Here is a 25,066-nt window from a genome sequence, read left to right on the forward strand (position 1 = left end):
ACCAGCACTTGGGAGGCAGAGGTAGGAGGATTACTGTGAGTTTGAGTCCAGCCTGGAACTACAGAGTGAGTGCTAGGTCTGCCTGGGCTAGATAGAGTGAGACCCTACTTCAAAACAACAGCAACAACAACAAAGAAACTTCTCAAGAAGTAAACAATTGAATTAACTATTTCCAGTACCCATGAACTAGATAGTGGTATTTATTCAAAATTTTTGAGAACTTACTATTGGAAGTCATTGTACTAGACTCAAGAGGAGATGATAAAATGAGCTGGACATCTTCCCTATTCCACAGGAGCCATTGATGTGTAAATTAAGAGTTTGGCCAGGCATGATGGCACATGCCTTTAATCCCAGCACTTGGGAGGCAGAGGTAGGAGGTTTGCTGTGGGTTCAAGGCCAGCCTGAGACTACATAGTAAATTCCAGGTCAGCCTGGGCCAGAACAAGACCCTACCTCAAAAATCTGAATAAAAAAAATTATACTTTTGGTTCAAAATGTTGAATTTCAAAAGGTGTCATTGAGCTATGGAGATGGGAAGGGCCAGGTGAGTGTTTAGTTAGGGTCTCATAGTTGTAGCATGGAAGCAGACACATGATCTCAAACTTAATGCTGTCTTCTTATTATACCAAATATGCCACACTTGTGAGGAAGTGGTTTATGTGTGAGAACATCAATGTATTCAAATATTTGGGAAGTATCTATCTAGACTTGGCAGCTGTGGGTACTTTGTGTCCCTTTGATCTGAAATGCTTTCCCCATGCATAGTAAGCAGTTAGTGTCCAAAATAACTTCAGTTGGTAGCTTTGTTCTACTGTTTCTTGAATTTGTACAGATTAATTTCCTAGTCGTCCTTACCTTTCCTGCTTTTCCCATGCTCATTTTGCTCTATACTAATACTCACTTCAGACCCTCTTTGCTCTGATGACCAACTTGGACCTGCTTCTGTGGTTTGAACTCACCATTATCCCATGGACAAAATTCTGATGTTCAACTTCTGCCTTTGAACATCAAGGCCTAAGGTAAGAGCCACTCCTAACCCTTTCATCTTTTCCATTAGTAAAAGGAAATCAACATCTTCCAATTTTAGTGAGGCATCCATTCCTCTTCTGCTTTCTTTCATCCATCCTTCCTTTTCTTTTCCTTCCTTTCTTCCTCTTCTCACTCCCCCGTCTCTCCTTTGTTGGGCACATAGTATATCAGGTAGTGCACTTAGCACTAGGAAGAAATAAGAAGCAAAATAGATCCATTTCCCTCATGAAATTTATAGTCTTATGGAAAGAAGACATTAATCACATAATCACTTGTGGTTATATAACTAGAATAATGCTTAAAAAAAAAAGAGGAAAATACTATCATGTACTCATCAGCATGGAACCTAATCTGACTTGAGAAGTCAGCAAATATTTCAGGGAGGCTTGAGGAATGAGTATGTACTAACCAGGCAAAACAGAGGCAAGAGTTTTGCTTTTTGTTTTTTTGTGGACAGTTTCCTTTGCATCATGAAGGAATTTGACTCACTGGAAGAATAGAGTAGTCTAATACAACCTGAGTTCTGGGAGCATACCTAAAGGATAATGCCGGAGCCAGATACACAGTGTCTTGGAGGTTTGGTTAATACTTTGTTTTATTTTATTTTTATTTATTTGTTTATTAGAGTCAGAGTGAGAGGAAGAGAGAGAGTGAGAATGGGTGTGGCTTCCAGCCACTGCAAGTTAACTCCAGATGCATGTGCCCCCTTATTCATCTTGCTAACGTGGGTCCTGGGGAATTGAAACTGGATCCTCTGGCTTTTCAGGCAAGCACCTTAACCACCAAGCCATCCCTCCAGCCCTGTTAACACTTTTGTAACTTTTGTGCTATGGGAAATCAGTTGAAAAATAACAGAATCATGTTTCTTTCTGTTCTTCTTTTTAAAGATTGTTTTTATTTATTTATTTAATTTTTACTTGAGAGATTAAGTGGGGGTGGGGGGAGAGAATGAATGGGCGTGCCAAGGCCTCCAGCCACTGCAAATGAACTCCAGACACGTGAGCCTCTTTGTGCATCTGGATTTCATGAGTCCTGGATAATTGAAGTGCTATTCTTTGGCTTTGCAGGAAATGCCTTAGCTGCTGAGCCATCTCTCCAGCCCCTGGTGGTTTATGTGTTTTGTTTTGTTTTGTTTTTTCCGAGATAGGGTCTCACTCTAGCTCAGGCTGACCTGGAATTCACTATGTAGTCGCAGGTTGGCCTTGAACTCGTGGTGATCCTCCTACCCTTGCCTCCCAAGTGCTGGGATTCAAGGCGTGCACCATCACACCTGGTAGTCTGTTTTTCTTTTTAAACTTTTCACTACAAATTTCATTTAGTGAGTTAATTATATGTAAATAGATTAGATATACATAAAGATACATGTTCTGGGGATTGAACCCAGGGCCATGCACATGCTAGGCAAGCATTCTACCACTGAGCTACATCTTTAGGCCTCATGCTTATTTATTAAAATGATCTTTCTAGGAGGACATGGTGGCATACATTTTTAAGATCCCAGCACTCAGGAGGCAGAAGTTGGAGGATTGCTGTCAGTTCGAAGCTGGCCTGAGATTACATAGTGAATTCCAGGTCAGCCTGGGCCAGAGCAAGACCCTTCCTCAAACACACACACACACACACACACACACACACACACACACACACACACAATCGTTCTGGCTCCTGAGTAGAAGATGGTTTGAAGGGGTCAAGACTAATTCTTGTTTTGGTGAGGTTGCCACTGCCTTTCTTTGTTCTTGGCATACAGGCACCAGTGAAGAACTCATATCATCAGATAGCAAATTTGAATATAGAGTTAATGGAAATTTTCGCAAATCCTGGACTAATAAATGTCTATCTGTTGCTTCTGCCTTTTTGGAAAAAAACAAAATACAAAAAATAACCATAGAGACACTCCCTGGAATTTTCTGCACCTTGCTTTAAGTGCAGCTTTGCATGCAGATGCTGGGTTCCAGCCCTCTAGAGAAATGGAATACGTGTTTCTTGTGTCATGCCTGGCAGGGAAGCAGCTACAGCTGCTGTTCCAACTACTGCCCATAAGTATAAGCAGCTCTGCCTGTACTGTGATGAGACACCTGCATGTGTTTCTGGCATAGAGAGGCTCAACTCCCAATATGAGCCATTTGGTCTTGCACTGAGGCACAGCAAGGTAGTGAGTTCCACAAGCCTCTCTACTCCTATGTCCTCATCCGCAGCCTTGGAAAAGAAAGGCAGTTAACATTCCAAAACAGATGAGGTTAGCTAAGCACGGTGGTGCATGCCTTTAATTCCAGCACTCAGGAGGCTGAGGTAGGTAGATCACCTAGAGCTCAAGGGCACCCTGAGACTACATAGTAAATTCCAGATCAGCTTGGACTAGAGTGACACCCTATCTTGAAAACAACAACAACAACAAAAATAATCCAAAAGCCAAAATAGCCAAGGTGCTACTAAATAGCCTACAATGAGTTATGAGCCCCAAATGTCAGGATTTTTTTCTTTCGAGGTAGGGTTTCACTCTACCAGGCTAACCTGGAATTCATTATGGAGTCTCAGGGTGGCCTCGAACTCACAGCGATCTTCCCACCTCTGTCTCTGGAGTGCTGAGATTAAAGGCGTGTGCCACCAGGCCCGGCTTAATTTTTTTTTAATTAAAAAAAAATAATGCAGTTAACCGGGCGTGGTGGCGCATGCCTTTAATCCCAGCACTCGGGCGGCAGAGGTAGGAGGATTGCCATGAGTTCGAGGCCACCCTGAGACTCCACAGTGAATTCCAGGTCAGCCTGGGCTAAAGTGAGACCCTACCTTGAAAAACCAAAAATAATAATAATAATAATAATAATAATAATAATAATTCAGTTGCTGGGCGTGGTGGCACACACCTTTAATCCCAGCACTTAGGAGGTAGAGTACTAGGAGGATTGTGTTCATGGCCACCCTGAGACTACAGAGTGAATTCCAGGTCAGCCTGGGCTAGAGTGAAACCCTACCTCAAAAATATATGATAATAATAATAATACAGTCAGAGCCAGGCATGGTAGTGCATGCCTTTAATCCCAGTAACTCAGGAGGCAGAGAGATAGGAGGATCACTGTGAGTTCGAGGCCACTCTAAGACTACATATTGAATTCCAAGTCAGCCTGGGCAAGAGCGAGACCATACCTCAGAAAAATAGACAAAAAAAAAATATTAATGCAGTACTTAGTGAATTCAAGGTCAACCTGGACTAGACTGATGCCCTACCTCAAAAATCAAACAAACAATATGAAGTTCTTTCAGAAAGCATGTGAGAAATTACACTGTTGATAATCCCCATGTAGAAAAGATTTCAGATGCAGTTCTGTTTTTTGTGCATGTGCAAATTCTTATTGGAAGAGAACCCTGATGAACATAAGATTGCATCTGTCAGTGTTTTTATTATAAAAACAAATGCCAGTTAATTAATATTTAGTATTTATTTATTTTGGTTTTTGGAGGTAGGGACTCACTCTAACCCAGGCTGACCTAGAATTCATTCTATAGTCTCAGGGTGGCCTCAAACTCATGGAAATCCTCCTACCTCTGCCTCCCAAGTGCTGGGATTAAAGGCATGTACCACCATGCCTGGCAAGTCTGTCTTTATTTATTTATTTGAGAATGATAGAGAGAGAGAAAGAGACAAAGAGAGATTGAGAACGGGCACGCCAGGGCCTCCAGCCACTGCAAACGAACTCCAGATGCATGTGCCCCCTTGTGCATCTGGCTAACATGGGTCCTGGGGAACCGAGCCTTGAACCGTGGTCCTTAGGCTTCACAGGCAAGCACTTAACTGCTAAGCCATCTCTCCAGCCCAAGTCATTTTTTTTTTTTTTTTTTTTGGTTTTTCGAGGTAGGGTCTCACTCTGGTCCAGGCTGACCTAGAATTAACTCTGTCATCTCAGGGTGGCCTTGAACTCATGGCAATCCTCCTACCTCTGCCTCCCGAGTGCTGGGATTAAAGGCGTGCGCCACCACGCCCGGCTCGTAAGTCATTATTTTTAATATTATGCTTCAATAAATAATTATTGTCTGTCATCATAAAATATATATATATAGTATTTTTATATTTTAATTATTTTTACATATTTATTTATATTTATTTTTATTTTTTTGGTTTTTTAAGGTAGGGTTTCACTCTGACCCAGGCTGTCCTGGAATTAACTATGTAGTCTCAGGGTGGCCTCGAACTCACAGTGATCCTCCTACCTCCCAAGTGCTGGGATTAAAGACGTGTGCCACCATGACCAGCTTAAATTTTTATTTATTTAGGAGAGAGAATGGGCATGCCAGAGCTTTTAGCCTCTACAAACGAACTCCAGATACATGTGTCACTTTGTTTATCCAGGTTTATGTGGGTACTGTGGAATCAAACCTGGGTCATTAGGCTTTCCAGGCCAAGTACCTTAACTGCTGAGCCATCTTCCCAGCCCTTAATTCTTTATTTTAAAGATTTTTCTTTGTTTGTTTTTCGAGGTAGGGTCTCACTCTAGCTCAGGCTGACCTGGAATCCACGACGTAGCCTCAGGGTGGCCTTGAACTTGTGGCAATCCTCCTACCTCTGCCTCTCGAGTGCTGGGATTAAAGGCCACCATACCCAGCTAAAGATTTAAATAAAATTTATTTATTTATACATATATATGTATATATGCATATATAATTTAAGGGCTTGAGAGGTTTAGTGGTCAAGGTACATGCCTGTGAAGCCTAAAGACCCAGGTTCAATTCTTCAGGTCCTACATAAACCAGATGCACATGTTGGCACATGCATCTAGAGTTTGTTTGCAGTGGCTAGAGGCCCTGGGGTGACTATCATCTCCCTCCCTCCCCCCCTCTCTCCCCCTCCCTCTGTCTGTCTCTAATAAATAAGTAAATCCTTCAAACATATATATTTTTTTATTTATTTGAGAGCGACAGACACAGAGAGAAAGACAGATAGAGGGGAGAGAGAGAGAATGGGTGCTCCAAGGCTTCCAACCTCTGCAAACGAACTCCAGACGCGTGCGCCCCCTTGTGCATCTGGCTAACGTGGGACCTGGGGAACCAAGCCTCGAACTGGGGTCCTTAGGCTTCACAGGCAAGCGCTTAACCGCTAAGCCATCTCTCCAGCCCCTTCAAAAATATTTTATTTAAAACTGCCACAATCTCATAGTTAGATCATGGTGAGGCTGTCTTCAAGCTGCAGTACAGTCTCCTTGAGGGTAGAGTCCTCAGCCCAGCTGACTTTACTTCCCAAGATGAGGTTCTGGAACACATGTTGAACAACTGTAGTGGTTTGTATTTCCATCTGTAGGTTGTGTTGCCTGGTTTTTATCCTTGATATGTCATTTAAGTAGGATATTTCAAGGGAAATGTGTTAGTATGTTTGGAACCATTCTAATGCTGCAATTTTTTTTCCTTGAGTGACCATATAGTGTGGGGTATTGTGTTTGAAATATTATTAAAGTAATCTTCATATTAAAAATATTTTATTTAGGGAAAATATATTTTTATTTATTTAGCTGGGTATGGTGGTGCGTGCCTTTAATCCCAGCACATGGGAGGATGAGGTAGGAGGATCACTGTGAGTTCAAGGCCACCCTGAGACTACATAATGAATTCCAGGTCAGCCTGGGCCAGAATGAAACCTTACCTTAGAATTATATGTGTGTGTGTGATTTAGTTATTTATTTGAGGGAGAGAGAGGAGAGAGTGAGCTCTGGCAAATAGAGAGGCATAGAAAGAGAGAATGGGTGCACTACAGCCTGTAGCTGCTGCAAACGAACTCCAGACACATGTGCCACCTTATGCATCTGGCTTTACATGCATACTGGGGAATCAAACTTGGATCCTTTGGCTTTGTAGGCAAACACATTAACTGCTAAGCCATCTTTCCATCCATTAATTCTTTTTTAAAAAACATGTTTTATTTATTTATTTTCAAGAAGAAAGAGAAACAGAGAGAGAAGGGGCACACCAAGGCCTCCTGCCACCCCAAATGACCTGCAGATGCATCCACCACTCTGTGCATCTGGTTTTACATGGCACTGAGGAATCAAACTGTGCTCCTTTAGACTTTGCAAGCAAGTGACTAAACTGCTGAGCCATATCTCCATTCTTGATGACTGAATTTCCTTTTGGATAATTTACTGGGTAAGAGGATACTTCTTAGTACCAAGTCATTACTGGTATGTACATTAAATGCACTGTGATGAAAGCATGATGTGTTCATCATAGGAGTCTTAGTATGTTTGTGGAAAGTTCTAGTTGCTTCCCCAGTATCCACTTTTTTTTTTTGTTTGTTTGTTTCTTTTTGTTTTGTTTTTCAAGGTAGGGTCTCACTCTAGTCCAGACTGACCTGGAACTCACTATGTAGTCTCAGGGTGGCCTCAAACTCACAGCGATCCACCTACCTCTGCCTCCCAAGTGCTGGGATTAAAGGTGTGGGCCACCACACCCGACCCTGGTATCCACTTTTATCTTCTTCCATCTAAAATATATCCAGGTTCTGTCAGATTTGTAAATTGTGCTAAAAAAATAAAAATCACTGGGCATAGTGGGACACGCCTTTAATCCCAGCACTCAGTAGGAAGATAAGAGTTGTAGGCCACCCTGAGACTACATAGTGAATTCCAGGTCAGCCTGAGCTAGAGTGAGACCCTACCTCAGAAAAAAAAAAAAAAAAAAAAAAGCAACAACAAAAAACATCTCTTATGGCATTGACCTTTGGATGACTCAGATGGTATCATAGTGCTGGAAAGAAGTGACTGGACTACTGAGTTAACATCTCGATCACACCTTCCAAGGCTCAGGGTCTAATGTGGAAGAGGTGGCAGAAAGAATGTAAGAGCCAAGGGAAGGGTAGGACTCCTTACAACATGCTTCTTCAGACACAAAATGGCCTGCATATCCAAGACCTCACCATGTCTGACATTACCTACACAAGACCATCATAAGAGGAGGAAAAGATCATGACATCAAAATAAAAGAGAGACTGATTGAGCTGGGCATGGTAGCACATGCCTTTAATCCCAGCACTCGGGAGGCAGAGGTAGGAGGATCACTGTGAGTTTGACATAGTGAATTCCAGGTCAGCCTGAGCTAGAGTGAGACCCTACCTCAAAAAACCAAAAAAAAAAAAAAAAAAAAAAAGAGAGAGAGAGAGAGAGAGAGACTGATTGAGATGGGGAGGGGATATGATGGAGAATGGAATTTCAAAGGGGAAAGTGGGGGGGGTATTACCATGGAATACTTAAGCCTAAGAACCCAGGTTTGATTCCCCAACACCCACATAAGCCAGATGCACATGGTGGCACATGCATCTGTAGTTCATTTGAAGTAGCTATAGGCTCTGGAACACTATATATATATGCCTCTCTCTCTCTCTCTCTCTCTCTCTCTCTCAAAATAACAAAACAAAATAAAATAAAATCCCTCAGCTGGGTATGGTGGTGCACTTTTATAATCTGAGCACTTGGGAAACAGAAGTATGAGGATCTCTGTAAGTTTGCGGCCACCCTGACACAGCATAGTGAATTCTAGATAAGTCTGGGCTAAGACTAGAATCTACCTTGAAAAAAACAAAAACTAAAATTAAAAAACAAAAAATTCCTTAGATTTTGTCTTCCAGCCATTCTATTTCCCCAAATCCTGGCCTTTGACAAATAAATAGATGCCACTGAGAATCCTTACATGTGCTTTATGTTCTTGCCCTTCTCCTGATTTCTCAGTTTGGATATCTAGTATCTAGTGTTTAAAGGTCCAGGACATGGCCTGGTGGTGCACGACTTTAATCCCAGTACTTAGAAGGCAGAGGTAGGAGGATCACTGTGAGTTTGAGACCAGTCTGAGACTACATAATGAATTCTAGAACAGCCTGGGCTTGAGCAAGACCCTACCTCAAAACAAAACAACAAGAAAAGGTCCATTTGGGGGGCTAGAGAGATGGATCAGTATTTTAGGCACTTGTCTTTGCAGCCTAATGGCCTGGGTTCAGTTCCCCAGTACCCACATAAGACCAGATGCACAAAATGGCACATGCATCTGCAGTTTATTTGCAGTGGCTGTAGGCCCTGGCATGTCCATTCTGTTTGTCTCTATTCTCTTTGTGTGTGCTTACAAATAAATAATTTTTTTGTTTGTTTTTCAAGATAGGGTCTCACTCAAGCCCAGGCCAACCTGGAATTCGCTATGTAGAGTGGCCTCAAAGTCATGGGAATCCTACCTCTGCCTCCTGAGTGCTGGGATTAAAGGCATGCGTCGCCACACCTAGCTCTAAATAAAAATTTTAAAGGTCCATTTTGAGTTGGAGAGATGGCTTACTGGTTAAGGCACTTGCCTGCAAAGCCTAAGGATCCAGGTCCAATTCCCCAGTACCCACATAAACCAGATGCGCAAGATGGTGGGTGCATGTGTCTAGCGTTCCTTTGCAGTGGGTGAAGACCCTGGCGCACCCATTCTGTCTCTCTCTTTCTCTCTGTCTTTTCATCTTCCTCCCTCCCTCCCTTTCTTAAATAAACAAATAATTTTTGTTTTAATACATCCATTTTTTTTGACCATGAGAATGAAAGCTACAGTCTACAGAACATAATGCAGAGAAATCACAATGAATCTGAGTTTCCGAATGCCCACCCTAGATCTGGATTTGTTTTGTTTTGTTTTTCGAGGTAGAGTCTCACTCTAGCCCAGGCTGAACTGGAATGCACTATGTAGTCTCAGGGTGGCCTCGAACTCATACTGATCCTCCTACCTCTGCCTCCCGAGTGCTGGGATTAAAGGTGTGTGCCACCACACCGGGCTTGTTTGCTTGCTTGCTTTCTCTCTGTCTCTCTCTCTCTCTCTCTCTCTCCCTCCCTCCTTCCCTCCCTACCCCCCCCCCCTTTAAAATGACTCAAGTTTCATTAGAGCTGCTTACGGGAGCATGGGTGAGGGGTTGTTACAGGGACATTGACACCTTACCAGTGGCTACAGTACTAAAGATGATGTCTCTCTTTTCCCTATCAGTCCTTAACTGTATCTCATGAACTTTTCCTGTCTCCATGATCTGATGTTGATGGGACCAGTCTTGTATAGATCTTAAACAGGTAATCCCAGCTTCTGTGAATTCAGGAGTGCAGTGGCCATTTTATTTTGGAAGTTGGTATTCCCTACTTTTCCCCTACTTCCTCCAGGTTATATAATCTTCCCACTCCTTTGTGATGTTCCCTGCAATTTGGAGGGGTGAAATAGATGTCTTTTGGCTTTTTGTTTTGTTTTGATTTGGTTTGATGTTTCGAGGTAGGGTTTAGCCCTAGCCCAGGCTGACCTGGAATTCACTACATAGTCTCAGGGTAGCCTCAAACTCATGGTGAGATCCTCCTACCTCTGCCTCTAGAGGGTTGGGATTAAAGGCGTGTGCCACCACGCTGGCATCTTCTTTAGTTTATTTTTTTTTTAAAGATTTATTGGTATTGATTTATTCATTAGAGTCGCAGAGGAGAGAGAGTGAGAATGGGCATGCCAGGGCCTCTAGTCACAGAAAATGAACTGCATGCAGCGTTTCATTCTAGTCAGCCAGGCTGACCTGGAATTAACTATGTAGCCTCGAACTCGTGGTGATCCTCCTACCTCTGCCTCCCGAGTGCTGGGAGTAAAGGTGTGTGCCACCATGCCCAGCTACGTGTATACTGGGGAATTGAACCTGGGCCATTGTTAGGCTTTACAGGCAAGTGCCTTAACCGCTACGCCATCTCTCCAGCCTATATTTTAGTTTTTGTAAGAAACATCCACACTGATTTTATAAGTGGCTGCATCAGTTTATACTCCCACCAGAGGTAAATAAGGGATTCCTCCTTTTCCACATCCTTGCCAGTATTTGTTGTAATTTGTTTTCTTTTTCCTTCCTTCCTTCCTTCCTTCCTTCCTTCCTTCCTTCCTTCCTTCCTTCCTTCCTTCCTTCCTTCCTTCCTTCCTTCCTTTCTTTCTTTTTTTTTGAGGTAGGATTTCATTCTAGCCCAGGCTGACCTAGAATTCATTATGTAATTTCAGGTGTCCTCAAACCCATGTGGTCCTTCTACCTCTGCCTCCCAAGTGCTGGGATTAAAGGCATGTACCATGCCCAGCTGGAGTTGATTTTTTAAAAATATTTTTTAAATTTATTGATTTCCAAACAGAAAGAGATAGAGAGACAGAGAGATTGGTTGTGCTAGGGCCTTCAGCCACTGCAAAGGAACTCCAGATACATTTGCCACTTTGTGCCTCTGGCTTTATGTGAGTACTAGGGGATCAAATACTGATAGCATTAGGCTTTGCAGGAAAGTGCCTTAACTGCTCAGCCATCTCTCCAGTGCCCCAGAGTTTGATATTTTTTCCGGTGCTTAAGATTGAACCTAGGGCCTTATGCATACTTGACAAGCACTGTATTCCTGAGTAGTAAAATCTCCAGCCATAGAAGTAATTTTTATACAGGGTGAGAGATAAGAATCTAGTTTCAAACAACAACAACAACAAAAAAGAATCTAGTTTCATTCTTTGTGTAGATATCCAGTTTTCCCAGTAACATTTGTTGAAGTGGCTATCTTTTCTCCAATGTGTATATTTGGGTCTTCTATTCTATTAATCTGTCTGTTCTTTTATCAGTATCACAGTGCTTTTATTACTGTGGCTGTATAGTATAAATTGAAATAAGGTATGGTGAGACTTCAAGTATTATCCTTTTTGTTTGTTTTGTTTTTTTAAAAGATAGGGTTTCACTCTAGCCCATGATGACCTAGAATTTCATATGTAGTCTCAAGGTGGCCTCAAACTCATGGTGATCCTCCTACCTCTGTTGCCTGAGTGCTGAGATTAAAGGCCTGTACCACCATGCCCAGCTCAAGTATTCTTCTTCTTTTTGTTTGTTTTTCAAGGTAGGGTCTTGCTGTAGACCAGGCTAACCTGGAATTCACTGTCACCTCAAGATGGTCTTGAACTTATGGTGATCCTCCAACTTCTGCCTCCCAAGTGCTAGGATTAAAGGCATACACCACCTGCCTGACTTCAAGAATTATTATTATTATTATTTTTGCCTAGAATTGCTTTGGCTACCTGGGGTCATTTGTGCTTCCATATGAATTATAAGATTTCCAAGCATGGTGGTGCACGCCTTTAATCCCAGCACATGGGAGGCAGAGGTAGAAGGATCACCTTGAGTTCAAGGCCAACCTGAGTTGAATTCCAGGTCAGCCTGGTCTACAGCAAGACCCTATCTTGGGGAAAAAGATTCTAAGATTCTCTTTTCTATGTCTGTGAAGAATAGTGTTGAAATTTTGATGCAGATTGAATTGAATATGTAGATTGTCTTTGTTAGCATAGCCATTTTCATAATATGAATTCTTCCAATCCATGTGCATAAGAGGCCTTTCCATCTTCTAATGTCTTTCTCAATTTATTTCTTAAATGCTTTCTTTTCTTTCCTTTCTTTCTTTCTTTCTTTTTTTTTTTTTTTTGGCATTGCTTACATTTATTCCCAGGTATTTTTTTTCAATTTTTTTTATTAACAACTTCCATGATTATAAAAATAATACCCTCCCCCTGCCCCACTTTCTCCTTTGAAACTCCATTCTCCATCATATCCCCTCCCCATCTCAGTCAGTCTCTCTTTTATTTTGATGTCATGATCTTTTCCTTCTTTATGATGGTCTTGTGTAGGTAGTGTAAGGTACTGTGAGGCCATGGATATCCAGTCCATTTTGTGTCTGGGGGAGCACCTTGTAAGGAGTCCTACTCTTCCTTTGGCTCTTACATTCTTTCCGCCACCTCTTCCACAATAGACCCTGAGCCTTGGGAGGTGTGATAGAGATATTGCAGTACTAAGCACTCCTGTCACTTCTTTGCAGCACCATGATGCCTTCTAAGTCATCCCAAGGTCACTGTCATCTGAAAAGAGAAGATTCTCTACCCAAAGTGAGAGTAGCATTAATATAAGGGTACGAACATTAAGAGAAGTGCCTACTGGGCAGTTTGATAAGCATAGTATATACATTTAGTCAGACAGCAGCAGACGTTACACCCCTAGGGCTCATGACTACCCCTGTTTTAACTTTTCAGTATCAGGGATGTATTCTCTCCCATGGAGCGGGCCTCTAGTCCAACTGGAGGGAAGCTGGTTTCCACCGTGATAGACATGCCACTGTTGCCCCCGTTGGCTCATTTGGCCTGGCTGTCCAAATATAAGGCTTGCAGTGTCCATTACTGAGTATCTTCACTGGGGATTTCTCTTTCTCCCATTGAACTGCATGCAGAATGGCTTCTTCCAGTTTTCTGTCAGCTGGTCTACATGGAGGTTATCAGCTCAGTTGCAGCAGGATTTCTCAGTGGCCTTGAAGCCCAAGTATGTGGAGTCTTCAGCAATAGGGTCATACCATCTATCCCTGGTGGGAAACCAAGGGCCTTGGCAATGGTCTATTATGTTTTGGGGTATCAGGGACCTTCCTGGCCAACAACTCCCTGGAAGGTATCCCATCCCTGGCACTGAAATTTTTCTAGCAACAATCTATGGCTCCTGAGTGTTCCATTGTCCAAAAAAGTAGGTTTCCATATGATTTATTTATATGCTCTTAGATTTTGATTAGCCCTCCCTCCACCTTCCCTTTACTCAATCTCTTTCCCTGACCTCACTTGGGCCTTTTACCTCCATTAATATATTTTTCTACTTAGATATATAAAATGTCATTCTATTAAGTCCTCCCTCCCTCCCTTTCTAATCCTATTATGTCTCCTTTCTAGCTTATTGGACCCTGCTACTGAGTTTTATTTCTACTGACAAATCTAATCATTTGTAGCTAGGATCCACATATGAGAGAGAACATGTGATATTTGGCTTTCTGGGTCTGGATTACCTCACTTAGTTTAATCCTTTCCAAATCTATCCATGTTCCTGTAAATTTCATAACTTCATTTTTCTTTACCGTGGAGTAGAACTCCATTGTATGAATGTGCCATATCTTCATTATCCACTGATCAGTTGAGGGATATCTAGGCTGTTACCATTTCCCAGCTATTGTGAATTGAGTGGCAATAAACATGATTGAGCAAGTATCTTGAAGGTAATGAGTTGAGTCTTTAGGATATATGCCTAGGAGTGCTATAGCTGGGTCATATGGTAGATCTATTAGGAACCTCCACAGTGATTTCCACAATGGCTGGACCAGATTGCATTCCCAACAACACTGTAGAGGGTTCTTCTTCTTCCATATCCTTGCCAGCATTTATGATCATTTGTTTTCATGATGGTGGCCAGTCTGACAGGAGTGAGATGGAATCTCAACATAGTTTTAATCTGCATTTCCCTGATGACTAGGGATGTAGAACATTTTTTTAGATGCTTATATGCCATCTGTATTTCTTCTTTTGAGAACTCTCTATCTAGTTCCATAGCCCGTTTTTTAAAATATTTTTATTTATTTATTTGAGAGAGAGAGAATAAAGGAGAGAGAAAGAGGCAGATAGAGAATGGGCACTCCAGGCCTCCAGCCATTGCAAACAAACTCTAGATGCATGTTCCCCCTTTGTGCATCTGGTTCATGTGAGTCCTGGGGAGTCGAACCTAGGTTCTTTGGCTTTGTAGGCAAATGCCTTAACAGCTAAGCTATCTCTCCAGCCCCCAAGGTATGTTTTCCTTTAATTTGTTTTGAGAGAGAGAGGAAGAGGGAGAGAGGGATGGGGAGAGAGAATGGATGTGCCAGGGCCTTCAGCCGCTGTGAATGAACTCCAGACATGTGTGCCGCCTTGCGCACATGTGCAACACTGTGTGCTTGTATCACTGTGCATCTGGCTATGTAGGATCAGGAGATTTGAACATGAGCTCTTAGGCTTCACAGGCAAGTGCCTTAACCAAAAAGGCATCTCTCCAGCCCCCTAAGGTATTTTTAAAATTATTTTATTTATGTATTTGAGACACACACAGAAAGAGAGAGAGAGAGAATTGGTGCACCAGTGCCTCCAGCCACTGCAAACGAACTCCAGACACATGTGCCACCTTGTGCATGTGGCTTACGTGGGTGCTGGGAATCAAACTGAGGTCCTTTGGCTTTGCAGGCAAGTGCCTTAACCGCTAAGCCATCTCTCCAGCCCCTAAGGTACTTTTTGAAGTGATTATTTCCCTTTTTCTGTCTCAGTATGTTTATCATTGGTATATAGGCAGGTCTTTGAATGTTAATTTTGTATAATGTTATTTTGCTGAATGTGTTTATCAGGTCTGAAAATTTTCTGGTAGAGTCTTTCAGGTGTCTTATGTATAGAATCATAGCATTTACAAATAAGGATACTTTGACTTCTTCCTTTACTCTATTCCTATACCTATAGAGTGAAACTAACTTGATCATGGTGAGTAATTTTTCTGAAGTGTTCTTGAATTTGGTTCATAGGTATTTCATTGAGAATTTTTGCATCTGTGTTGACAAGAATGCGCACACCCAGGCCTCCAGCCACTGTGAATGAACTCCAAACTCATGTACCACCTTGTGCTTCTGGCTTACATGGGTCCTGGGAAATCAAACGTGGGTCCTTTGGCTTTGCACACAAGTGCCTTAACTGCTAAGCCATCTCTCCAGCCCTTTTAAATTTTTTAAAGTTTATTTTATTTATTTGAGAGAGAGAGAAACAGGCAGAGAGAGAGAGAGAATGGTTGTGCCATGGCCTCCAGCCACTGCAAATGAACTCCAGACACATGTACCACATAGTGCATCTGGCTTATGTCAGTCCCAGAGAGTTGAACCTGGGTCCTTTGGCTTTGCAGGCAAGCACCTTATTGCTAAGCCATCTCTCCAGCTCTAGAGTGATAGTTTTATATTTTCAGCTTGTGTCAGAATCACATTGGTACACCCCACTCTCAGAATTTCCACTTCAGTAATCCCAGGTAGGCTATATGAATTTGCATTTCCAACTGCTTTCTAAATCATACTGATTCTACTAGTTGAGCTAAAAAGCCATCATCTGAAATCATATAGGGGACATAGAGAATCCAACCTGTTTATGCCTAGTGAAATGGATTATCCCTGCATCAGAAAATTTAACAGTAGTGGTGGCACATACCTTTAATCACAGCACTCGGGAGCAGAGGTAGGAGGATCATTGTGATTTTGAGACAACCCTGAGACGACAGAGTGAATTCCAGGTCAGCCTGGGCTAGAGCAAGACCCTACCTCCAAAAAAAGAAAAGAAAAGAAAATTTAGTATTAGTGACTGGTGGAGGCTGTTCTGTCCGCAGGGTTTACTCTATCCCACTTAGAGATAAAAGGGACTCTGCAGTGTTGACAGTGGTTTTGTGCCTGGGATCTGTCTTCTTGGGAGTGCACTTTCTAGTGGAGACAATCATAGTAACCAACCTTTTCACTAGGTAATGGTTCTATAATATCCATTGGTAATATCAAAGAGGCCCATGGAATATGATGGAGAATGAAATTTCAAATGGGAAAGTGTAGGGGTGGGTAGGGAGGGAATTACCATGGGATATATTTTATAATCATGGAAAATGTTAATAAAAATTTTTAATTTAAAATAATAATAATAATAATAAAGAAAAAAGAAAAAAAAAAAGAGGCCCATGGAGAGATGACTTAGTGGTTAAGGTGCTTGCTTGCAAAGTTTAAGGACCTGAGTTTGACTCACTAGTATTCATATAAAGCCAGATACAGAAGGTGACACATGCATCTGGAGTTCATTTGCAGTGGCTGGAGGCCCTAGTGTAGCAATTCTCTCTCTCTCTCTTTGCCTCTTTCTCAAATAAATTTTTTGGATATATTTTATTTATTTATTTGAGAGAGAGAGAGAGAGAGAGAGAGAGAGAGAGAGAGAGAGAGAGAGCGCGCGCCAGGCAGAGAGAATGGGTGTGCCAGGCCCATCAACCACTGCAAACAAACTCCAGATGCATGCATCCCCTGTGCATCTGGCTAATGTGGGTTCTGGAGTATTAAACTGGGATCCTTTGGTTTAGCAGGCAATTGTCTTAACTGCTAAGCCATCTCTCCAACCCTCAAATAAATTTTTTTCTTTTTCTTTTTTTTTTGAGGTAGGGCCTCACTGGCCCAGGCTGACCTGGAACTCACTATGTAGTCTCAGGTTGGCTTCGAACTCAAGGCAATACTCCTACCTCTGCCTCCCGAGTACTGGGATTTAAGACATGCACTACCACGCCTGGCTCAAATAAATTTTTTGTTTTGTTTTTTGTTTTTTGTTTTTCGAGGTAGTGTCTCACTCTGGCTCAGGCTGACCTGGAATTCACTATGTAGTCTCAGGGTGGCCTTGAACTCTCGGCGATCCTCCTACCTCTGCCTCCGGAGTGCTGGGATTAAAGGCGTGCACCACCACGCCCGGCTTAATTTTTTTAAAGTTTAAAGAAAGATGCCCAGTTTATATTCATGGAAGTTGTTAATAAAAAATTGAAAAGAGATTGGGCTTCTGTGTGAGACAGAAAATACTTAGTAGCAGAGGCCAGTAAGTTAAAAAGGAGATATAAAGGGAAAAGAAAGGAAGGGAGGAGGGTACTTAATAGGTTGATATTGTATATATGTAAGTACAATGATTGAGTTGGGGAAGTAATATGATGGAGAATGGAATTTCAAAGGGGAAAGTGGGGGGGGGGGATTACCATGGGCTATTTTTCTATAATCATGGAAAATGTTAATAAAAAATTAAAAATAAAAAAAAAAAAATTTGAAAAGAAAGAAAGAAAGAAAGATGTCCAGGCAAGATCTAGTTACATCGTAGCTCTGAAGTGCTGCATTGTCATTTTTCCCTGCTCAAAAAAAAAAAAACAAAAAAAAAAAACAACTGACATTCCAGGGCCTGTCTGCAGTGTGCAGGGATGCTGACTTAACCAAGTGACTCATGAGAATTAAGGTCTGTTAATATTTTGTAGGTGATGGGAGAAAGAAAAAGACATAACCAAGAAGAACCTCAAATAAGAGACAAACCGTACTTTTATCACTCCTGACTTACTGCTATTTCAATTCCTTATTTAATTACTGTACTTATCCCCCAAGAGTTGGCTTGTGTGGAAGACATACACATAGTTAGTCACTGTCTTACAGCATGCAATAGTGCACAATACAAAGTGGCACATGCATGTGGCATTCATTTGCAGGAGCAGGAGGCTCTGAAGCACCCATCCATTTTTTTTTTCTCTCTTAAATAAATAAATACTTTGAGAAAGAAAGAGACCCATACCTAATTGCTAGAAGTGTTTGACCTGAACTGACCAAGTTACTATAGTTGATTTACAGTTCTGGCTCTAGTCTAAAGAAAATCTTGGTGGTCCTCTGATGTGACACTTCTAATGTGTCACCACCTCAGACTTCGCCTTTGCTATTTGCTCTTTTCCCTGGAAGCAGTCCCTCCAGGTCTGATCATGCATGGCTTTCTCTTATTGTTCTAATCTCCATCCCTCTTGCTCGCTGTTCTTGCTCTCCAATGTTGGGGAGTGTGATGGTTAATCTCAGTAGTCAGTTTGATAGGATAATTCCTATCACTATGGAAACAGATCTCTGAGGAATTTTCCAGATTAATTGAAGTGGGAAGAGTCACTCTAAATGGGGGCAGTGCCATTCAATGGGCTGGGCGTTTAGACTGCATAAGAAGGAGAGAGCATTCATGACTGCCTTATTTCCTGATGAGAAGGCAAGGCAGATAGTTGCCTCACACCACTGCTGCCATACCTTCCCCACCGTGATGGACTGTGAGTGGAAATAAACCCTTCCTTTCCTCAGTTGCTTACTGTTGGATATTTAGTTACAACACTGAGGAGGTAACAAATACAGATCAAACCAAGAACCCCACACGTGCTAGGCAAGTGCTGTACCACTGAACTACATCAGTAGCTCTCAACCTCTTTTATTTTTTTTTTTTCAGGGTAGGGTCTCACTCAGGCTGACCTGGAACTCACTCTATAGTCTCAAACTGGCCTCAAACACCGAATCTTCCTACCTCCTCCTCCTGAGTGCTAGGATTAAAGGCATGTGTTACCACTCTTGTTTTTGTTGTTGTTGTTGTTTGTTTGTTTGTTTGTTTGTCTGTCTCCAAGGTAGGGTCTTACTGTAGCCCAGGCTGACCTGGCACTCACTTTGTAGTCTCAGGCTGGCCTCAACTCCTATCTCTGCCTCCCGAATGCTGGGATTAAAGGCGTGCACCACCATACCTGCCAATTTTTAAAAATTTATTTATTGAGGCTGGAGAGATGGCTTAGTGGTTAACAGTATTTTCTTACAAAGCCTTATGGCCATATCAGTGTCTCATTCCTCAGTGCCCACATAAAGCAGAAGCACAAAGTGACCCATTTATCTATAGTTCATGTTAGCAGTGGCACGAGACCCTGGCACACCCATATTCTCCCTCAAATAATTTTAAGAAAATAAAATATTTTTATATTTATTTAATAATGAGAGACAGAGAGTATGGGCACGCCAGGGCTTCCTGCCACTATAAAGGAACATCAGACACAAGCTCTACTTTGTGCCTCTGGCTTTACATGGGTTACTGGGAAATTGATCCTAGGCCATCAGGCTTTGCAAGCAAGCATCTTGTAACCATTGAGTCATCTCGCCAGTCCCAGTTTTTTAACCACTCCAACAGGTGTATAGTAATATTTCAGTTTTAATTTGAAATTCTCTAATGATGTATGATTCTGAACATCACTTCATATACTTATTTGCTACCTGTATATCCTCCTTGATGAGGTATCTGTCTATTCAGATCTCTTGCCCACTTTTTTGTTTTGTTTTTTTGTTTTTGTTTTTCGAGGTAGGGTCTCACTCTAGCCCAGGCTGACCTGGAATTCACTATGGAGTCTCAGGGTGGCCTCGAACTCACGGCAATCCTCCTACCTCTGCCTCCCGAGTGCTGGGATTAAAGGCATGCACAACCACGCCTGGCTTTGCCCATTTTTAAAAAATGTTTTAATTATTTTTTTTAAAACTTCTTCATTTAGTGCTGTCTTCAGCAGCACATATACTTAAATTGGAATGACAGAGAAGATTAGCATGCCCCTGTGCAAGGATAACATGCAAATTGGTGAAGTATTCCACATATTTAAAAAAAAACAAAAAACAACTTCTTTCTTTTTTTTTTTTTTTCGAGATAGAGTCTCACTCTAGCCCAGGCTGACCTGGAATTCACTATGGAGTCTCAGGCTGCCCTCAAACCCATAGTGATCCTCCTACCTCTGCTTCCCGAGTGCTGGGATTAAAGGCATGCACCACTATGCCTGGTGTTTTCTTTCTTTATTTATTTACTTATTGTAAGATAGAGAGAGAGAGAGAGGGAGAGAGGCCGAAAGAGAATGGGTGCACCAGGACCTCTAGCCATTGCAAATAAACTCCAGATTCATATGTCTCCCTGTGCATCTGGCTTACGTGGGTTCTGGGGAGTTGGACCTGGGTCCTTAGGTTTTGCAGTCAAACACCTTAACCAATAAGCCATCTCTCCAGGACCATGTTTTATTTTTATATATTTGAGAGACAGAAAGACAAAGATAGAGAATGGGTGCTCTAGGGCCTTCAGCCACTATAAAAGAATTCCAGATGCATGTGCCACCTTGTACATCTGGATTATGTGGGTCCTGCAGAATTGAACATAGGTCCTTTGATTAAGTCCCTTCTCCAGCCCAATTTTTTATTTTTTATTTTTTTTGTTTTTGGAGGTAGGGTCTCGCTCTAGCCCAGGCTGACCTGGAATTCACTATGTATTCTCAGGGTGGCCTCAAACTCACTGCAGTTCTCCTACCTCTGCCTCCCAAGTGCTGAGATTAAAGGTGTGCACCATTATATCCAGATTTTATTTATTTTTTTTATTTTAAACATTTTATGTATTTATTTGCAAGAAGAGAGAGAGAGAGAGGAAGAAAATGGGCATGCCAGGGCCCCTAGCCACTGCAAACTCCAGATGAATGCGATGAATGCACTACTTTGTGTATCTGGCCCTACATGGGCACTAGGGAATCAAATCCAGGTCCCTAGGCTTTGCAGGCAAGTGCCTTAATCTCTGTGCTGTCTCCAGCCCATCTTTTGCCCATTTTTTAATTGTGTTATTGTCTTGTTATGATTGAGTGCTAAGAGGGTTTTTTTTAAAAACATATAGATAGATTTGGAATACCAGTCCTGTCCTTTATCAGATAATGTTTGGCAAATATTTTCTTCCATTCTATGGCTTGCCTTTTTGTTGTTGTTCTTCGAGGTAGGGTCTTGCTCTTGCCCCTTGCTCTAGCCCAGGCTGACCTAGAATTCACTATGTAGTCTCAGGGTGGTCTTGAACTCACGGCAATCCTCATGCATTTGCCTCCTGGGCCCTGGGATTAAAGGTGTGAGCCATCAGGCCGTGCTTTTTTTTTTTTTTTTCTTTTTTCTGAGGTAGGGTCTTGCTCCAGCTTAGGCTGACCTGGAACTCACGCTCCAGCTTAGGCTGACCTGGAACTCACTATGTAGTCTCAGGGTGGCCTCAATCTCACATTGATCCTCCTACCTCTGCCTGGCTTTTTTTTTTTTTTTAACTTTTAAAAATATTTATTTGAAAGAGAGAAAGAGGCAGATACAGAGAAAGAGAGAGAATGAATCAGCATACCAGGGCCTTTAGCCACTGCAAAGAAACTCCAGATGCATGTGCCACCTTGTGCATCTGGCTTATGTGGGTACTGGGGAATTGAACCCGAGTCTTTAGGCTTTGCAGGCAAGTGCCTTAATCGCTAAACCATCTCTCCAGTCTTTTAAAAAAACTTTCTTGGGCTGGAGAGATGGCTTAGCGGTTAAGCGCTTGCCTGTGAAGCCTAAGGAACCCGGTTCGAGGCTCGGTTCCCCAGGCCCCACGTTAGCCAGATGCACAAGGGGGCGCACGCGTCTGTAGTTTGTTTGCAGTGGCTGGAAGCCCTGGCGCGCCCATTCTCTCTCTCTCCCTCTATCTGTCTTTCTCTCTATGTCTGTTGCTCTCAAATAAATAAAAAAATGAACAACAACAAAAAAACCTTTCTTGAGGGTATCGTTTGCCACCTAACATGTTTTAAATTTTGTATACTCAGTTGTATTTCCTATTCCTTTGCATTATTACTGTTGGCAGGCAGAATGTGCAGGGGCAGAAACAAAAGCAAGAGAAAGGGCAGCAGATAAAACAAAAAGGGGACTGTGGAGAGGCACTGAAGGGAAGGCCTAGGGAGGGGTGGGAGATGCCGACCGGAGCGGAGTGAGGGATGCCTCTCTTGCTCTGGGAGCATGGGGCCCATGACATGCTTGCTGGCTTCCAGATCTCTGCATCCCTCTTGTGGGCTTGAGAAAGGACTGTCCCAGCGGGTCGTTGCGTATTGGTGTTTCAATCCAAGCAATCTAGTTTTTCATTTCCTCAAAGGTGATGCAAATGTAAAAGAAGTTTTTGAGATTATTCTACAAAAGATGTTGTCTGTTCCCTTATCTTTCCATCTCTCAGCACCTAATACAAAACCTGGTGCAGACTCGGGGCCAAAGGTTCGTTGAAGTTGTGATCGGGTGGTGTAGTGCTGGCGGAAGGTATTAAGAGTTGTCGAAGAAGTCTGAATGCAGGGAGTCACACGCAGTCCGGGAAGGGAAAAGTTGTCGCGGTTGCAAACAAGGAAAGCACGTAGTTTGTAATTCCCACTACCTACAGGAGCTTATGGCTCCTAAGATAAAGATGAGGTCCCCAGGATATTCTGAGGAGCGAAGAAACCAAACCGCTGCCATATCGAGCCGAGCTCTTGCGGGGAGGAGGAAGAGGAGGAGAGAAGTCAGCAGGGGAAGGTGGAGCCTGCTGGCCAGCATCTGCTGTTGGAGACTGGGCAGGCTCCCTCCTTCCCCCACCTGGCTCCTCCCCGCGTTCGCCAAGCTCCCCTCCTCCTTTCCCCAAGGACAATCTGCGAGAAAGCAGCCCCGGTGGAGAGCTAAGACTACAAGGCAAGAGGGAAGGCTGGGGTGGAGAGCGAGGTGGCAAGCCGAGAGTGAGGGGGGCGCGAACGTGCTGAGAGGAGGCGGTGGGGAGAACTGAAAAGAGCAAAGGGGCGAGCAGAAGCGATAAGGCAGCGGAAGCCAGAGCCCGGAGGGGGATGGGTGCCGGGCAGTAGTGGAGAAGCCTAGCCCCTTGGCTCATCTTGCACGCTAAACTCCATTGCCTAGGAGACCCCATGCTTAGATTCACCCCCACCCCCGCGTCCCCTGTCCCTCGCGCTGCATTTCCCTGACTGCCCGGCCCCTCCCCTGGCACACATCCAGTTCAGATGGGTGCACCTGGATGACTCCGGTCTGGACTCCCACCTTTGGCATGCTCATACACACACATGGCATTTTATACATTTATATTTGGTATCCATGTCTGAGTCTGCGTGCGCGTTGCTGTGGGTCTATAAAGGATGCATGGGTACGCATCTGCATGCATTTTTGTGTCCTGTGACTCCATCATACAGATTTAGGAGAAGGTGAGCTGCTGTTTACAGTCAGCGCTATGAACCTTCTCACCCCTTCTGAAGACTAAGGGGTGGAAGATCCTTGTCTGACCCTCTGCTGAGGATGAGCCAGCCCTGTGATGAGAAGGAATGAGTGCCTGTGAAAACAAGACTCAGGGGAAAAGACATAAACATAGATGTTTTTTTCCTTTCCAAATTTTTAGAGGTCACTATTTTCTTTTCTTTTCTTTCTTTCTTTTTCTTTTTGTTTGTTTTTCTAGGTAGGGTCTCACTCTAGTGCAAGCTGACCTGGAGTTCTCTGTGTAGTCTCTGGGTGGCTATGAACTCACAGTGATCCTCCTGCTTCTGACTCCCAAGTGCTGGGCTTAAAGGCATATGCCACCATGTATGGCTTTCTTTCTTTCTTTTTTTTCTTTTCTAGGTAGGGTCTCACTGTAGCCCAGGCTGACCTGGAATTCACTGTTTTCTCAGGGTAGCCTCGAACTCATGGTGATTCTTCTACCTCTGCCTCCCGAGTGCTGGGATTAAAGACATGTGCCACCACACATGGCTTCTTTTTTTTTTTTTTGAAGCAAGGTCTTACTCTAGCCCAGGCTGACCTGGAACTCCCTCTATAGCCCAGGTTGGCCTTGAACTCATGGTGTTCTCTTACTTCAGCCTCCTGACACCTGGGAGTAAGGTGTGTGCCATCATGTTCATCTTGGGTTCCTATTTTCTCTACCTAGTCTTTTTCTGGAATAGCAAAATTCGAATGCTAACATTCTAGCTAATTGTATGTGTGTATTCCTTTTCTTACTTGTCACTATCTGATTTCTAAATCCTAGGGGATGTTTGTTTTGCCTTCACGGCACAGGATTGAACCCAAAGTATTGCATATACTAGGGAAACACTCTATCACTGAGTTCCATCCCTGTAGCCCCAGCCCTGAGTGTGATTTTAGAAGTAGAGAGCCTAAGAGCCAAAGGAAGGGTAGGACTCATTACAATGCACTCTTCCAGACACAAAATGCCTGGATATCCATGATCTTGCAGTGCCTGACACTACCTACACAAGACCATCATAATGGGAGGAAAAGATAAAAGAGAGACTGACACAACCAGGCGTGGTGGTGCACGCCTTTAATCCCAGCACTCGGGAGGCAGAGGTAGGAGGATTGCCATGAGTTCTTGACCACCCTGAGACTCCATAGTGAATTCCAGGTCAGCCTGAGCTAGAGTGAGACCCTACCTCAGAAAACCAAAAAAATAAAAAAAAGAGAGACTGATTGTGGGGGGCGGCAGGGGTACGATGGATAGTGGAGTTGCAAAGGGGTAAGTGTGTGGGGGGGTAGGGAATTACCAAGTTTATTGTCTGTCAATAAAAAAATTTAATTAAAAAAGGAAAATAAAAGAGAGGCTATGGAGGTGTATCTGTTCCCAAGCCTAGTTTTGATTTTTCATATTTTTGAATCAGCTCATTAAAGCTTTCAAGAAGTGTTATTGAGCTGCCCTATGTGTGCACACATACATACCTCATTGGACTTTCGCAGGATCTGAAAGGTTATTAAAATGAACATGATCCGTGGCCTAGAGGACTTTTCAGTCTAGTTAGAAGTGTGAGTTTAGTAGTCATGCAACCCCATCTTCTGCTAGTTTTTTTTTGTTTTTCCTG

General features: G+C 42.9%; 1 protein-coding gene and 1 non-coding gene across 3 annotated transcripts in view; both read left to right on the forward strand.

Moving 5' to 3' along the window:
* The window catches only part of Pfkm (phosphofructokinase, muscle), a 60,723-nt gene that overhangs the window by 4,122 nt on the left and 31,535 nt on the right, over window positions 1-25,066 (forward strand). Inside the window, exon 1 of one of the 2 annotated variants that reach the window (XM_004668549.3) lies at window positions 22,774-22,910. The exons of the other annotated variant lie outside the window; for it this stretch is intronic. The gene's annotated coding sequence lies outside the window, so the exon portion shown is untranslated. Of the gene's footprint in view, window positions 1-22,773; window positions 22,911-25,066 lie in introns of those variants that run through there. 2 annotated transcript variants of the gene reach the window in all.
* LOC123461857 lies at window positions 19,948-20,051 on the forward strand. Its single transcript, XR_006637921.1, has one exon. It is a non-coding gene; the product is annotated as a U6 spliceosomal RNA (small nuclear RNA).

The sequence above is a fragment of the Jaculus jaculus genome, chromosome 6 (assembly GCF_020740685.1).
Source record: "Jaculus jaculus isolate mJacJac1 chromosome 6, mJacJac1.mat.Y.cur, whole genome shotgun sequence".
Classification (NCBI taxonomy): Eukaryota; Metazoa; Chordata; class Mammalia; order Rodentia; family Dipodidae; genus Jaculus; species Jaculus jaculus.